At 42.3% G+C, this 18,052-nt stretch overlaps 1 protein-coding gene and 1 pseudogene across 2 annotated transcripts in view; one reads left to right on the top strand and one right to left on the bottom strand.

The window, feature by feature from the left end:
- Window positions 1-1,036, bottom strand: part of LOC104678621 — an 80,879-nt pseudogene extending 79,843 nt beyond the window's left edge.
- Window positions 1-18,052, top strand: part of TMCC3 (transmembrane and coiled-coil domain family 3) — a 314,353-nt gene that overhangs the window by 120,134 nt on the left and 176,167 nt on the right. The gene's annotated exons all lie outside the window — the stretch shown is intronic.

The raw sequence follows: 18,052 nt of genomic DNA, 5'->3' as shown, positions 1-18,052 counted from the left end.
AAAATCATAGATCTCTAGAGATAAAGAGATCAAATTTTACCAGTTCATGTTCTCCTGGAGGGGGAGCAGGAGCGCCAATGACAGTATTACCTATTAAATATTTTCATTATCATCACAGTAGAAAGGCTTCCAGATTTCACTGCACAAATGAAAAATCTGGAGTTGCTTTGGATTTATAAGGGTGCAGAGCTAGAGTCTAATAGAACTAAATGTAATAGGCAAGTTATAATTTAGAATTAGGAACAGAGGGTAGTCTGGTTCATGGACCCCATGAGGACACCTATATCATAGATTGCCCTAAAGCCATCCTCTGACCTGGAGGCTAAAGAGCTCTGGTAGTTTCCTTTTTTTATTATATTCATTCTGTTCCAGGTGGTCAAACATGTCTTTTGTTTTTACTGACCTATAGAAAAGGAAATGTGTGTCCACAATTTTGCCTGCCCCAAGTTTTGGAGGATATTCTTTGCTTATTACACCTTATATTATATAATGCCTCCAGTGGGACTCAGGGTTAACACTTTGCAATGAGACGTGTTAATGTGTCTTCAGTAAGACATATTCATATTAGATGGGGATAAGTAAAGATTATAATAACTTCATGTCATTTCAGGTGAAATTTTCGCTTCCAAATGATTTGCACACACTTAGGAAAAAATTTCTGTTTTCAGAACATTTTGGATTTCAGAATTGCAGATAAAGGATGGTGGAGCCATAATTTTCTCCTGTTTTGCACTGGCAGTAGTTTAACTTGTGGATCATCAAAAAAAAAAAATATGTTTGACAGAGGACCCTTATCACCTCTTTTGTTTAAAAAACAAAATAAACTTTGTTTCCACCAAAATGCCTGCCTCCCCGACATTTAGGGGCTGCTGTGGCACCATTCCTATGTGTGTCCCCTTGGTAGCTTAGTTCCAAGCTTGGCAGTTCTCAGGGTGGGGAGTTCTCTTTGCTCTCCCTTACCCGCATCCCAGCCAGTCCCTTCAGCTGCATCCCGTCTCTCCTCTTCTAAGGGATCTGGAGAGTTGCTGGCTTCCATCATCATCTGTGTGGGGACCGTCACAGCTCACACTGCTCAGCAGGCAGCTTTTCTGGACACCACACACTCCCCAAACCTTTGTTTCTTGATTTTGGGAGTGTTCGCCATGGAAACCATTTTGGCTCATCTTATCCCATCCCCAGGTGGTCTCCGAGGCTTTGCCCACACAGTGCCACAATGAAAAATGCAGCCTGGCTCGCCGGTTTGCTTTTCACGTTTTCATCGCTTATTTGACTCGTGGCACAATCCCACGGAATCTTCTGCAGAGGGTGGCGTTGTGCCATTCCCTCTGACCCGAGTGTTGGCTCTCACTCTGCTCAGTGTGAGACACACCTTTCACACCCACAGTGATGCCTCACTGCATCCAAAGCCATTCTGAGATTAGGACAGTCTCAGGCCAGATGGTTTGACCAACTCCAATTCCTGCTCCCACTGTGGCTCCTTTAGGCTTCTTATGTTCCATTTAGCTGTTGTTTCTCCAGTATCTGAAGTACATCAAGCAGTGAGTATCTTCAGCAACTGTCTCTACCAGTAAGTGTCTGGCTGGTGGTGGCAGTGGCTGTAGTTTGGCAGTACTACCAGCTTCTCCCAGCACCTGGCTTATCAGTGTGCAGGATTCATGCCATGTGGCTCTTACTTGGGCCAAGAGTCTTCAGTCAGCCCAGTGCCTTAAGTTGCCAAGGAAACTGTCTAGTGAGACCTCCAGATTTACAACTCATTCCTAGGCTGCAAGGTTTTCTCCAGAATTTTTGCTGACACAGTTTACTCACATAACCTCCCAGCCCTGTGGGGTGTATAAATCTTTGAGCTTCTCTGCAGAATTCACTGCAAGGCCTAGAAGAGGGGTCAAAAGAAGTTTGGCTTCAGGGGCTTCATGAACTTGGAAACAGTATGCACTATGTTGTGTGGATGTACGTATGGGCATTTTTTTAGGGGAAGAGGCTTGCACTGGGTGCTCAGCGGCATACTCTAAAACAGCGTAGCCTTGGGAAATCTATTTAGTCTTCTGAGCTTCTGGAAAGCGAGGATAATACTAGATTCTATCCTGTTCATTTGTAATGAGGATAAAGTGAGAAGTGCATATAAACTGTCTAGTCCAGTATCCATAAGTATTCATAAATGGTAGCTATAATGTGTTTGACTCTGTGAGCCTCAAAGGGTTAAGATGATGTTCCTTAGGATTAGGTGGCAGATATATAATTTGTAAGAATTATCTTTATACCGTATAGAAAATCTTCACAGTACTGCCTGGTGTGATCTCCTTAGCATCCTTGTTGGTGGGTGGGAAAGAGTGCATGACTGTCCTCTTTTACAGGTGAGGAAACTGAGGCTCACCATGATCACCTACCTAATAAGGCTCCAAAAAATAGGTCCTGCTCACAATCTGGTGGAACAAACAGATCCTAAGACAAGCAATTGTTTACTGTGATAAGCACCTTCATCCTTGAAGTACAGGATGTTAAAGCATCTACAAGGGTTGGGGCGGGCTTCCTGGGGTGACACTTAATCTGATTCCTGAAATGTAGGTAGGAATAGGTCAGGCAAATGAGTGGACTTTGAGAGAGTGTTGCACGTAGAAGGAACAGCACATGCTGATGCCTTGAGGGAGGGAGCGCTCAGGGCTCAGGTGCCTCGCAGCAAGAGGGAGTGGGAGATGAGGCCAAGGGGAAGTTTCTTTTAACCACTGAAAAAAGGAGATGAATGTGCAAAGAAAAAGGAAAGGAAGGCCGGGCGTGGTGGCTCATGCCTGTAATCCCAGCACTTTGAGAGGCCGAGACAGGTGGATCACCTGAGTTCAGGAGTTCAAGAGCAGCCTGGCCAACATGGTGAAACTCCATCTCTACTAAAAATACAAAAATTAGCCAGGTGTGGTGGTGGGCACCTATAATCCCACCTACTCGGGAGGCTGAGGCAGGAGAATCACTTGAACCTGGGAGGCGGAGGTTATGGTGAGCCGAGATCGTGCCATTGTACTCCAGCCTGGGTGGCAAAGCAAGACTCCGTCTCAAAAAAGGAAGGAAAAGGAAAGGAATAGAACAGACAAGTAACTTAGGCTGTGTTGACACCTGCAAACATGCAGCCTTTTAAAATAATTCTGAGGAAGACTAACAACACGGCCTGTGTTTGCTGTGTTGAGGAAGAGTGTTTATAAAACTGCCCATGTATCAAGATTGCAGCTGTGTAAAAACTAATCCTCAAATGACAGAGAATTACATGGAAGAAGGAAAGTAACTGTTGTGTTAAGGTGATAGATTTTAAAATGTATTTTAATGTCTTATTTTGTAAGTTTTATTTTAATTGCTTGTGGTTTATAGTGTGTTAGCTGGGAGATCAGGATCCAGTGTTCAGCTGAGCCCCCAGCCCCTTCAGTTCTGATTCACGCATTTGATTCATTAATTCCTTAGTTCATTTCAGGCTTGCCCTGTTCCAGGCACCGTGCTTGAGCCAGCAAGGATCAGGAAAGGAAAAAGTTCCTTTCCTTTTTCTTTGCACATTGCTGACTGGGTCATCTTTCAGAGAGACCAGCTGCTCTGGCTCTCCTGAGACCCATCCCTCCATGGCTACATAAAAACATTTGCTCCCTCATTTGTTCTCAGAGACACCTCTGATTAATACTTTCTTTTTGTTCATGGAGGAGAAGGAACAGGCAGTATGAGTTGGTGAACATGGCACCTTCCAGGATCTAGAAGGAGTAAGCAAGGAAATTAAGTAATCGGAGGAGTGACAACCAAAACAGCTGGGTGTCAGGCAGACATGTCCGTTTGACCTGGCTTATTACTGTTTAGCATCTAGTGCTTTTGCAAAATTGCCTGGTGTCTTCTAAGCTTTCCACAGGGATCAAAGGCTTTGTTTGCTCCGAATGTTTTCTTAAGCAGTTAGTCAGAAATCTTCCTTTTTGTGCAGATCAATGAGAAGAAAGTGGCAAGCCGCCATTAGATTGGGCATCAACAAGAGACCTTGACCCGTTGGTGCTCTTAGCATGTGTACTGTGCAATTCCAGGGCTCTGAAGGCAGTCTCAGCACACAGGAGCAGTTAAACATTTTGTCAACATGTCTGATTTTTGCTTTAAAATGCTCTAATACACATACACAGTGTAAGAGAAGAGATGAAATAAGAAGGGTGATGGATACTTTAGTTCATTGTATCATTCCCTTTACCTTGTTTGTTTGAAAATCTTTATAAGGAAAAAAAATTAAAATATTTAAAAGACTGATAAGAACAAATACCAGAAATAAGTGTGAAGGGCCCCGCATGACAGTAACCCCTCTCATCCCTTTGGAGACAGCCAGCCCCAGATACTGGGCCCTCCCTCCCCTGGACCCTCCACTTCAGTGGAGTGGGAGTTGATGAGCCAGGAAAGGAGAGGTGGCAGCTACCCAGAGACACTGGACTCTCTACTGCTCTCTGAAGTGTGATTTTAGGAGCTGCAGACTTCCCAAACCTCCAGAGCAGTTAGTTCATCCTTTGCTTTCCATGATCATCTCTGAATGTGTGTTTGGTTAGAGGTTAGGAAATTGTCAGTCTGTGCATTCAGTACAGACTGAGCACTGTTCTAGATGCTGAGGATACAGCAGTGAGGATTCTGCTTAGGTTGAGCGTACATTCTGCTGGGGGAGCCTGACAAGCAGCATGGACCCTTGTCAGTGAGCAAGACCATTTCAGTGCTGTGAAGAAAATCACATAGGATGATACGAAGGTCAGGGAAGATGTGAGAGCCACTTTAGGTCGGGTGATTGGAGGAAACTCCTCTGAAGAGGCACTATTTGGGGTGATTCACAAAGGATGAGAAAGACGTAGCTGCTGCCTCGGGACAACTTTCCAAACAGAACCTCAGAGCCAGGAAGCAACCTGGGCAAGGCGGAAACCCAGAATGCGAGTGCCTGAAAGGTGAGTGTGTGGACCCTGATTCTGTTGGCTGTCTTCCTTTTCTTTACTCCCTTCTCTCCTTATTCATTTTAAATTTTGTTTCTTCCCAGAAATCTCCCATCTCTCTGGGTTCCGTTTCCCAGTCATTTGTAGCTCCCCTCCCAGCACTCACAGATGTTCTATGTTGACTTTTGGTTGAGGAGCCCTCTATGGTTAAAATGAGACCAGGCTCACAATAATGGGAAGATTCGTACAAATTAGAGTTGTAACACTGCCAAACAGTGCTTTCTGTGCTTTGGAAATGAATCTGAAGTCAGCCGAAAGCCCGTTAAAACCCACATCCAAATCTTCTACTATGTTTCACAAGTTGGATCAGAGATGTTTAGTTATAAAAGGAAACTTAGAAATTATGTAGTAGTGAGGTATTGGTTTTGGTTCATCTGATTGTTGATTTTTTTAAAATGGCATCCCTTGTGTGAGGGAGAGAACGAGAAGAGTACAAGTTGGTATTGGCCTTAAAAAATATACGTGCCCCTTGATCAAGAAATTCCATCTCTAGGAGTTTATTCTAAGAAAACAATCATGGAAATTGCAAAGATTTATCTACAAAAATCTTCGACCAGTGTAGATTATTGTTAAATGGAAAGTGATCTAAAAGTTGAACAATAGAAAACTGGTTAAATAAATTGTGGTACATCACTTTGATAGAGTACTATGTAGCCATTTAAATTGATATTGTAAATGTAATGGCCTGGAAAGCTGTTTATGTTACATTTCATGTCAGGAATACATTTGGCTACAGCTAGTGAAAAAAAATTATTTCCATTGGGCTGATATAAATAGGGATTTATTTTTCTCACATAACAGGAAGACCAATGTAGGTCGCTTCTGGGGTTGGCTCGGTTGGTTCAGCAACATCAGCACCAACATTTCTGCTATTCCCATGAACTTTCTAATGCTTGACACCCCGTGGTCACGAGAGGCCTGCTGCAGCTACAGTTCACTACCAAAGTAGAGAGGGAGTAGGGGGTGGCAACTACAGCTTCTCTACCTTTACTCTACCTTTGCTTTCCTAAGAAAGCAAAACTGTTTTGAGAGTTCCCTAGCTGACACGTCTTTGTATCTTATCAGCTAAAACTATGTCACATGGTCACAGCTGGTTGCAAAGGATGTTAATAAAGTGAGTATATAGCTTTTCACATCTGTAGAGTATAGGCAGGCAAGGGAGATGAGGGTTGGAAATAAGCATTGGGTCAGCTGACCCACAGGGTCTGCTCTCCAATGTTAAATGAAGAATGTAGTTTGTGATCCCATTGAAGTATATAAAGTAAAATGGGTAATCACATGAATTTTTAAAAACTAGAAGGAAATGGCCAAGCGCGGTGGCTCACGCCTGTAATCCCAGCACTTTGGGAGGCTGAAGCAGGCGGATCACGAGGTCAGGAGATCAAGACCATGCTGCCTAACACAGTGAAACCCTGTCTCTACTAAAAATACAAAAAAAATTAGCCAGGCGTGGTAGCGGGTGCCTTTAGTCGCAGCTACTCGGGAGGCTGAGGCAGGAGAATGGCGTGAACCCAGGAGGTGGAGCATGCAGTGAGCTGAGATGGTGCCACTGCACTCCAGCCTGAGTGACAGAGTGAGACTCCATGTCAAAAAAAAAAAAATAAAAGTAATAAATAAATAAATAAAACTAGAAGGAAATACTCCAAAATTTTATTCCTGGTTATTCATTTTCTTGTTTCATATTTTCAATGTTTTAAATAATGCAGAGTTAAAATGACTCTCTAACTCCCTATCAACCACCTTAAAAGCCCTGAAGCTCTGGGTGGTGGGATTATGAGTGAGATTATAGGAATATTTATCCTTTATTTTAAAAAAATTCTGTAGAGTGAGCTATCTTTGTTTTTCGTTGCTATAACAGAATACCACAGACTGGGTAATTTATAAAGAAATAATGAAGTATATTTAGCTCACCGTTTTGCAGTCTGGGAAGTCCAAGAGCATGGCACTGGCATCTGGTGAGGGCCTTCCTGCTGTGTCATAACATGACAGAGGGCAAGAGCAAGAGAGCCAGAGAGAGCCCACATTGGTAACACATTCACTCACAGTAACCCACTCTCTCGATAGCAACATTAATTCATTCTTGAAGTCAGAGCTGCCGTTAATCCATTCACCAGGGCAGGGGGATTAAGTGGCCAATACATGGCAAAAGGAACTTTTGAGGGACACATTCAAACCATAGCAGGAGCACATGTCACTTTGATTTTAAAAAACAACGAAATATGGTTTTATTAAATGTTGCCTCAAGACATAAAAAAAGACATTTAAAATTTTTATTTTGCTTACCTCTATATTTCACACAGAATTGAGAATCAAGTGACAAGGAACTTGTACCAAGTCCCATATCCAGTGAGAGGCAGAGCTTGGCCAGGCCCCAGGTGTCCCAGTTCCCAGTAAAGGGATTCCTGCTATGCTTTTTCTTTTTTCTTTCTTTCTTTCTTTTTTTTTTTTTTTTTTAAATATCATTTCTTTACTTTGGGACCTATTCCAAATTGAGTATGGCCGTTTAAATCCTCCTAACCAACCACGTCCTAACTTCCTCCTCTTCCTTCTGTGTTGTGCTTGGCGTTCCCTGACAGATGATAAATGTCTTCTCCCATTCAAACTGTTGACCTCTAAGGTATGTTGACTGTGAAAGCTGTCAGAATCAAAATGGAGTCATTTATGTCAAAACTCTGAAAAATGGAGCCAGCGAAGGCCGTGAATGAAGGGTTCTCATGCACGAGAACGGTCACAAAAGACTGCAGAAACACAACCTTGCACAAAGGCCCTTGCAACTTGACACATACAAAAAATACTTCTGTGAGGACATCTGCCCAGCAACCCCCTGTCTAACCTTGGACTGATGTCACTTTTGTTAATGATCCTTGTAGCCAAGGATAATTGTCTCAAAAAAATTATGGAATCTTCCTCATTTTTCCTTTAAAAATCCTTGTCTTCCTTTGACCTCCCTGAATATATCCATGCATATTCCCATTGCAGTACAACTCCCAAATAAGTATGATTTTCTTTGAGTCTCCCTCTTTGTCTGTTATTTAGGTTGACACTTCATTGGATGCTCAGTCAGTCACTTGTCAATTGATTGTTGAACATTTATTGTCAGACATTGTTTTAGGTACTAGGAATATAATGCTGGACAAGACATTGTCCTTCACTTGAAAAAGTTCACATAGGCTCAGGAGGCTGAGGAGTAAACAAGCAGTTATAACACAGAGGGGTTCCTGCTGTGATGAGCAGGCTTGGGAACATAGAAGGGATACAAATCTGGCCTTTGGGGGTGGGGTCTTGGATGGGTATGTTTCTAGGAAGGTCTCCATAAAGAAGTAATTCCAAGCAGAGATAGGAAAAAGAAAAAGGTTCTAACTAGGAAGAAGAGGGCAAAAAGACAAGGCAGGGAAGCTTTCCAGGCACAAGAAAACAATTGCGACCTTTCCCAAAGCATATCTGAAGGTGTGTGGTGCTAATATTTTTCCTGGAAAATAGGCATTATGGTTAAATAAGGTTAGGAAAGCTTAACAGGGTTTTTGCATGTCCTAGACTTTCTTCAGCTCTTTTTTCTGCATATTATATTACCAGACTGCCTTTCTCTTGAGCTCTTGGGCCTCGTGATGTTCTGTTCATCTCCAGAATGTCACTAAATCGTGTGACATAGACAAATTCGTTGTTTTTCAAGTTTTTAACTGAAACATATTATTAGCCCTCCTTTTCCTCACTATTACTTTTTATCACATTTTGGAGCAGATTTTAAGTTTGCAGTAAGAGAAGGTGTAGTAATTCTGAAGATGTTTTCTAGAAACTGAATCTCAGTGTTACCTTTGTTTAGTTAATTGCAGCAGGAATGCTGTGAAGAAATGCAGTGGGAAGGATAAAAAGGTAAATCGGTTTAAAAATCTTCAGTAAATATAATTTGATATAGTTTTTAGTAATCCTGGAGATTCTTTTTAACCCATCTGCAAGGTTGTAGAGTATAGTTGGTGAGTGAAGAGTTGGCTTAATGCAATATAAGGGCGGCATACAAACAGGTTTGAAGTTGCTTGCTAAGAGAATCCCGGAAAATAAGAGAAGGCTACATCTCTTTAAGTTTGTTCCACCTGAGCGAGCCAGCCCTGTCATGCTCATGTTCAGTGGAGTCATTAGCAGTGCCTGAAAGAAGAGAAGCAAGAGTGCCAGGAACTGCCTGGCTGCTGCTCACCCTGGATTTGCCAGGATTCCTGCCTTCTGCCTTCCCTGCGGGTCAGCCCCGTTCAGTTCCATTGCCATATGCACTGAGTAAGTTTTCATTTTCTGCAGCCTCCGCATTGCCTTTCTCAGGCAGCTCTTCATACCTTATGCTGGCTTTTCTCTCCTTATTTTTAAAGCTTTCTCTGGGTGGAAAAAGCAGGATATTTGGAGTCAGTCTGGGTTTGAATCCCGACTTACCAGCTAGAAAATTTTACTTGAAAATGGGGATCATTAACAAGTCTATAAATTATTGTGTGATGAAGTCTTGTTTCCTGTGAAGCTGTTTATTTTCTACCGTTAACAAAGGATGTTGTTTAGTCTTGGTGCATCTAGGAGGACAAAATTGGGAGTCTTGGGGATAAAGTTCAAAGAATTTAAATCTAAAGTTCAGTTGGGGCTGTGTTTGTTTTTTTAAATTATGACTGGAAATTAGCCTCTTTGAGGTTTTTTCCAGATTTATTTTCATGAATAAATTAAATTTCAAATTGTCAGTATTCAAGAAAACATGACAATGTTGTTGTTTAATAATAATAAAAATAAAATGACTCCAAAAAATGGGGATCACTTGTAACTTTGTCCTAAGACTATTGAGTTTGAGATATTATAAGTGCAAAATGGTGTATCTGTAGCTGCTTTAAGCCTTCATTAGCTCCCCTTTGCCCATGGAATAAAATCAAAGCCGTCTTAGATTAAAACTCAGGGTCCTCAGTCCCTCCCCTTGTCTTCCTTCCTGCCCCCATTACCTCCTGCCCAATACCCTGGCTCCAGGCCGCCTCTAACCTCCCTGCATCTGCTTTACACTGGCCCTTTGCTCAGCTAAAGGGTTGTTCATTGTTTACGGTTCAGCTCAGCGCAAGAAGCCAGGACAAAAGTGTACATCGGAAGATTCTGTTTTTGTGAAGTCCAAGAACACACAAAACTAACCTGTCATGAAAGAATTCAGAAATTGGAGAGGTGGGAGGGATTGACAATAAAGGGATATGCTGGAACTTTCTGGGGGTGAAGGAAGTGTTTTAAACCTTGTTTTTTATAGTGGCTACACAAACGTATGCAGTTGTTGAAACTTATGAAACTGAATACTTAACATCTGTGCATTTTGTTGTATATTAATAATACCTTTCAAAAAATAAGTCATGTACATAATCTTATCCAGAAAGCTTTTCCAGGCTAAATTTAGCCTCTCTTTTTGTCCCCAGCTCTCTGCACTCATTTCTGTCCTTACACTTAGCACGCTGTATCGTAAGTGTCTCCTTTCTATGGGTTCTGTGCTCTTTTAGTCTGTAGGTTCCTGTAAGGATCCAGACACTTGCTAACTGTGGAACCTTGGATGCTGCTCAACCTTATCCTGTCTATGCCTGCATTTCCTAATCTATAAATGGGAAAATAATGGTGTTTCCTACATGGGGTTGTTGTGATGATGAAATGAGGATATGTATGCAAGGAGCCAGCATGTAGTAGGCACTCAGTAATTATTAATCCTGTAATGGGGCAGAAAATGTATTCACATTATACTTATATGCAAAGAAAGGTTAGCTTATATTTCTATAGCTAACCCAATCCTCATTTGAGCCTCTCTTTTCTCCTAAGCAGGATAGCAGAGGAATACCAAGTTTTATTCCAGTCTGATAACTTTGTCTCATCCAACAATTTAAACACCTAATAAATTATTTTAGTAAGTATTGATGAGAACAAAATGCATATCCCTCATTTTCTTCAGGCTCACTAAGAGCTTTCTGCAGTACATTGATTTAGAAGGTCATGCACAGTTTGAACCATTTCTGATTCCAGAAAACAAACGTGAAGAAACCCTACAGTCTCTTGGCAGTTTGCAAATAGGTCATTAGTGTCAACCATTATTATGCAGGAAGAAAAAGTGAGCAGACCTTTTGACCTGAGTGTGGAAAAGAAGATCTTTCCCCTGATGTTCAGTATGAAGAAGGCCCACCCAAGAGCTGGGGGTCTCAACAGGAAGAGGATTAATCATTTAGCACCTTCCACTGTGACTCGACTATGCTGCCTATTCCAGCGGACTCCAAACAAGTGTGCAGATCAATAATTCATGCTGGCAATGACTTTGACCTCCCTGAGCCATGTCCCTGACTAGCCAAACATTTAGTCATGACCATAGATAAAGAGTAATTAAACACTAAGGTCTTCTCTCCAGCCATCTCTGCACCCAACCATAGATAGATATATCCTGGCCTCTGGCTGAGTGTTCTTAGGTTGAATCCTTCTCCTTTAGCTTCACCCTACTGCATTATTTCCTGTTCTGATTGCCAATCTGCCATGAAGTGTTCAAATCATGCCTGTGGGCACAGGAAGGTTGCCTGGTGTGGGCTGAGAGTTGGGGTCGTGGCCCTCCGCCTATCCAGATGCATTCAGATTCTGTACGAGCCTCCGAGGAGTGTGTGGGCCTGATATCTTATGTGCCGTAGGCTTGGACAGATCTCTGAACCTTCCTGAACCTCAGCTCCCTGGGCCTCCAAACCCAGACCAATAGTTTCTGCCCTGCCTGCCTCACGGGGGAGGAAGTGACAATACTTGGTAAATGTTTACAGTTGAAAACACATTTAAATGTGAATTGTTTTTGAAAGGGCAGATACTGTGTGATCTCACTTATATAAGGTAACTGAGAGGAATAAAATTCCCAGAGACAAAAAGGAGAGTGGTGATTGCCAGGGCCTGAGGAGACGGGATAGAGAGTTGTTTTTAATGGGTCCAGAATTTCAGTGTGGGATGATGGCTATATATCAGTGTAATGCCACTGAACTGTACACTTAAAAATGGTTCACATGGGCCAGGCGCGGTGGCTCACACCTGTAATCCCAACACTTTGGGAGGCTGAGGTGGGTGGATTACGAGGTCAGGAGTTCAAGACCAGCCTGGTTAAGATGGTGAAACCCTGTCTCTACTAAAAATACAAAAATGAGCTGGGCGCGGTGGCAGGCACCTGTAATCCCAGTTACTCGGGACGGGAGAATCACTTGAACCTGGGTGGTAGAGGTTGCAGTGAAACGAAATCGCACCGTTGCACTCCAGCCTGGGCAACAGAGTGAGACTCCATCTCAAAAAAAAAAAAAAAAAAAAAAAAGGTTCATATAAGCCGGATGCAGTGGCATGCACTATAGCTGGGACTGGCACACATAGTCCCAGCTACTCTGGAGGCTAGGGCAAGAGAATTACTTATGCCTGGGAGTTCATGGCAACATAGGGAGACCCATCCCTTTTAAAAAATGGTTTAAATTGTGATGTATATTTTGCTATAATTTTTAAAAAGTGTTAATCGTCTTAACATTCTCATACCTGTAAGTCGTCACAAGCTAACCCCGAAAGCAGCCTTCCTGCCACTCCTGGTCCTTAGAATAGGACCCCAAACCTCCTTCTCAGTCTCCCATGGCTTTCCCTCCTCTGAATGCACTGGTTGAATGGAGATGGTTTGAGCTGATCAAGTCTGTATTGAGCCCTGCCTTCGGCCAGGCACAGGACATACAAAGATCAATAGATGCAGTGCCTCAGGTCTGGTGTGGGATGCAGATCAGTCAACAGGGAATTTTGATACAGTGTGGGAGAGGCGGTGATGGGGTGGCCAGGTTCTATGGGAGGGCAGGAAGGCTTCCTAGGGTCCTGAAAGGCATGTTGGAGTTAACCAGACCAGGAAACTGTCAGAGGCACAGCTACTGCCTCTACTTCCTTAATGCTCCGTTTACTCTCATGCTTCTCTGCTTTTCTGGTGCTCTTCCTTTGGCTAGAGTGCACCCTTTCCTTTCTTTCCCCATAAAACCCACCTCGTCCTTAAAGTGCCAGCTCAGGTGCTGCCTGCCTTCTGGAGGCATTCCCTCCGCCCAGCTGGAATGACTCTCCCCTGCTCCTGAGCTCCCACAGCCCCATCTTATGTCCCCATTCAGCACGTGTTTCATTCTGTCAGGTAATACAGCTCTTTATATTTCTGTCTCTCTTGTTGGATGTATTTTGGGACTTTTATAGTTCCAAGTAAGAAAAACCAACTGGAACCAGCCGCAGCAGAAAAGAGTCATTTATCAGAATACAGGGTGTCTCCCCTGGACCAAGATTGTTCCTGGCTGTCCCCGCTCATCTTTCCCCTTTCTCTCTCTGCTTCCAATCCATGTGGCAGGAGCGGGTGACATTCCACATATTCTAGGTCTGGCCCACCTTTGCCTTTTAAGAGCTCAGCCCAGGGAAGGTTTCTATGCTACTTGGGTCAATGATCACCCCTTGACCAATTAACTGTGGCCAGGGAAGCAGGATCACATGTACACACGGTGGGGGGCAAAGCCCATGTGCCTTGGGGAAGAGAATCCCTTAGGTCAGCATGAACTGAGTTCTGTAGCATTGAGCACTGCAGGCTACTTAGCCCTTACAGCCCTCTCCCCTGGCCTTCCCACCCTGCTCCCCACTCCACCTCCCCTGTGGTTTTCCTCTCTGGTCATTTCTTCATTTTCTTTCTTTCTTTCTTTCTTTCTTTCTTTCTTTCTTTCTTTCTTTCTTCTTTCTTCTTTCTTTCTTTCTTTCTTTCTTTTCTTTTCTTTCTTTTCTTTCTTTCCTTTCTTTCTCTTTTCTCTCTCTCTCTCTCTCTCTCTCTCTCTCTCTCTCTCTCCTCTCTCTCTCTCCTCTTCCCCCACTCTTCTCTCCTCACTGTCTCTCCCCTTTTCTTTTCTTCTTTTTTTCTTTTCTTTTTAGAAGCAGGGTCTGGCTGTGCTGCCCAGGCTGGAGTGCAGTAGTAGTTATTCACAGGTGTGGTCACGACAGCCTTGAGCTCTTGGACTGAAGAGATCCTCCTGCCTCAGCCTCCCAAGTAGCAGGAACCATAGGCATGTGCCACAACACCTGGCTCCAGTTTTCTGTTGTGGATGCTGCTGCCTTCATCCATCCCTGATATTAGTATTTTCTATAGTTTCACGTATGCATCTTCCCAATTTTTCATTTTCTTTAGATGATCTCATGAAGTCCCATGACTTCAATTGCTATTTGCATTCAAATTATAGTTACTGCTCAGATCAGAGGGCCTGACCTATAGATTCTGTTGTCTGGTGATCATCTCCATGAGATATCCCAAGTGCAAAAACTGAATGTGCCTTGTGTCTCTCACCCCTTCCTGACACTCCCATTCACCTGAGGCCTCCTGCATTTCCTGCCTCTTGTGGATGACATCATCAGCCACCCCGTCACATCTGGGAGTCACTTTCACTCCTTCTCATTCTATAAGAAATCCAGTCTGTCACCAGACCCTTTCCCTGTTACCCCCTAAACACCTCTGAAATCCATCCACTGCTGTGGCCTTAAATCAGGCCTGCATCATTCGTTACTGTCTTGTACTAGACTCCTGTACCACCTTGCAATTTGCTTCCCCATAGTGCAGCCCATTTAATCTTCCTATATAAAGAATCTGGTTATGTCAGTCCCTTGTTTAAAATCCTCAGTGGCTCCTCATTGCTCCTGGGATAAAAGTCACACTTTGATGTGCGATATACAAAACTCTCCATTGCCCACCTGCCTGTCTTAATCTCTTGCTTTCTCTACAGCCTTTGTGGCCCATTAGCAGTTTCTGAATGTGCCCTGCTGTCTAAGATTCCCTTTCATGCTTTCTTTTCTTTTAAAAAAATTACACTTTATTACTTATAAATGAAGCCTTAATATAAGAGTAAAAAAGTATAGACCACTTCTCAATTATAAAGGGAAGAAATCATTATATTCAGGGGCAATATACTTATCTCTATGGTATCTGTTTTAAAAAGCTGCAGTAGCAAAGACATGGAATCAGCCTAAATGCCAAGCAATGTTAGATCGGATAAAGAAAATGTGGTGCGTATACACCATGGAATACTACACAACCATGACAAAGAATGAGCTCATGTCCTTTGCAGTAACATGGATGGAGCTGGAGACCATTATTCTAAGCTAACTAACACAGGAACAGAAAACCAAACACTGTGTGTTCTCACTTACAAGTAGGAGCTAAACACTGAGTACATGTGGACACAAAGAAGGGAACAGCAGATGCCAGGTCTACTTGAGGGTGGAGGGTGGGAAGAGAGAGAGGATTGAAAAACTACCTATCAGGTATTATGTTTATTATCTGGGTGATTAAATAATCTATACACCAAACCCCAGTGACACACAATATACCTATATAGCAAACCTGCACATGTACCTCTGAACCTAAAATAAAAGGTCAAAAAAGGGCCAGGTGCGGTGGCTTATGCCTATAATCCCAGCACTTTGGGAGGCCGAGATGGGTAGATCACGAGGTCAGGAGTTTGAGACCAGCCTAGCCAACATGGTGAAACCCCATCTGTCCTAAAAATACAAAAAGTAGCCAGGCACATTGGTGGGCACGTGTAATACCAGCTACTCTGGAGGCTGAGGCAGGAGAATAGCGTGAACCTGGGAGGCCGGCGGTTGCAGTGAGCCGAGATCATGCCACTGCACTCCAGCCTGAGTGACAGAGCGACACCCCGTCTCCAAAAAAAAAAAAAAAGAAAAGAAAAAAAAAGAAAAGAAACAAAGAAACACTTATTTATATTGATAAATTTAGAGAGTTGCTTTTCAACTCGAATTTGATATTAATAATTTTAAATTAAAATCTGCTATTTAAATATACTTGGACAGATATAGTTTTCAAGTTGATATGCTTTTGCTAAGATAAGAAATTGTCAAAGTAGATGCAAATATAAGAGAAAAATGATTTATTGATAGTTCAGCTATGGAAACTTTTAAATATGTTTCAAACAATTTAGGTACGTGAAACTACTTTTATAAATGTAAGTTTTATGAAATCTAATGTATCTCAAGTATGTCTGTTTAAAATTTAGCTCTTGAAATAAGATGTTTATCAGTATAAAACACACACTGAATTCTGAAGTCTTTGTAAGCCTTCAGAGAAATGGAAACTATCTCATTAGTAATTTTTCCAATACTTACATGTTGAAATGGTAATTTGGATTATAATGGATTGCTATTTATTAAATTCACTCAAGATATCATGTAAGTAACCACTGCTATTAAATTAAAATATTACTTTGTCCTGTAAACCTTGTACCTAATGCAAGCAGGTAATCATTATTACTTCAGTGTAAGTTGTTCACCATAATTTTTCATCCATGCTGGCTGCCTGGTGAGATGCTCTTCTATGGACCAAGCACTGGTGCTTTGCTCTGTGAAGCAGCAAACTTTCATAAGGCAGCCAAAGATGAAAGTGAGCAGAAAGTGTAATTTTGTACCAGAGCATGGAAATTTGAGGTTGCCAAAATTTTAAATAATGATTTTTAAAAGTTATCCAGTTAGCAAAAGTACTTAAACAGGCTGAGTGTGGTAGATCATGCCTGTAATCCCAGCACTTTGGGAGGCCAAGGCGGGTGGATTGCTTGAGCCCAGGATTTCAAGACCAGCCTGGGCAACATAGCAAGACCTCATCTCTATAAAAACTACAAAAATTAGCCGGGTGTGGTAGCATGCACCTATAGTTCCAGCTACTCGGGAGGCTGAGGAGGGAAGATCTTTTGAGCCTGGGAGGCGGAGGTTGCAGTGAGCTGAGATTGTACCACTGCACTATTATTGTTAATAATAGTAATTATTATTGTTATTTAAAATGTACTTATAATATGAAGGTGTCAGATATCTGTAATATTACAATATAATTTCCTAAAAGTTAACTTGAGGATCATTTTGCTTAAGCTTCAGCCATTAAGATGATTAGTTTTGACTCGAGGAACAACACATAACAAATGAAAAAGATTATGCCATACCTCTCTGCTTTTGTTGATTTTAGGTGTCCAATGTATGTGTCTTCAAAGTAGTCTATCATATATTGTATTTCTTTTAGCAAAGGTTGCTACGTAAAGTCATAGGAAAGCTAAGAAAAGGAATATTATGCTGCAAAACAAAATAAAATGAGAACTCAAAATAAAATGAGAACTCAAAAATAAAATAAAATGAGAACTCAAAAAATTAAAAAAAAAAAAAACAAACAACTGTACTTGAGTTCAAGAATAGTAATAACCCTGTATCAGATATACTAGGTACCTGTATACCTACTTCTACCCCAAACCAAAAAAGTCCTGAAGGGGCCGACAATGTCATTAAACATGCCAAAGAGATAGTCACACGTTAGATCTGTATTCCATATTGAAATCTCCTGAATGTAAGGTGGGAGCTGGAGGGAGCGTCACTGTCTACACAGTTGGCAGAGCACTGCCCTTCCTGTCTTCTACTAGGCTTTGCCTAGATGTCTGAAATGGGACTTGCCCCCTGGGGTTAGGAAAGGACATGTGGGTGCCCACCATGGGAACAAATGCAGGACTCTGTTGATGAGGAAAAATATGGAGAGTGTATGTTGAGTAAACAAGCACCAGCGTCTACCACAGCCCTGATTTGGTGTTCTGTAATGATCAATATTTCACACTGCTTCACCACGGATGGGCTACTTCCTGGTATCTGTGCCGTCTCTCACTGCACAGAATTCTCAGTCTCTATAGCTATGGTTGCCAAGGTTCAAGCATTTTAAGTACAGCCTCTGTCTTGCACTACCTTATTAGGAATGTTTGGTTGCAAATAACAGAAAAATCAAAGAATAGTGGTTTAGACAAATAGGGGCATTTTTTTTTTCTCATATGACACAAAATCTAGAGGTAGGCGGGGTTCAGGGCTTCATCAGGGCTACGTGGTGTGTTGGCTTTTGTCCCCATGGTGACAGCATGGTGGCTGCAGCTCATGTCTGCATGGAAGAGAAGAAGGGTAGGGAAAGGATTCTTCTTACCAGCTCTGCCTCATTTTATTAAGAAACTTGGCCAGGTACAGTGGCTCATGCCTGTAATCCCAGCACTTTGGGAGGCCACAGCTGGTGGATC

Source organism: Rhinopithecus roxellana, chromosome 10, assembly GCF_007565055.1.
Source record: "Rhinopithecus roxellana isolate Shanxi Qingling chromosome 10, ASM756505v1, whole genome shotgun sequence".
Taxonomy (NCBI): domain Eukaryota; kingdom Metazoa; phylum Chordata; class Mammalia; order Primates; family Cercopithecidae; genus Rhinopithecus; species Rhinopithecus roxellana.
This window is presented reverse-complemented; position numbering and strand designations above follow the sequence as displayed.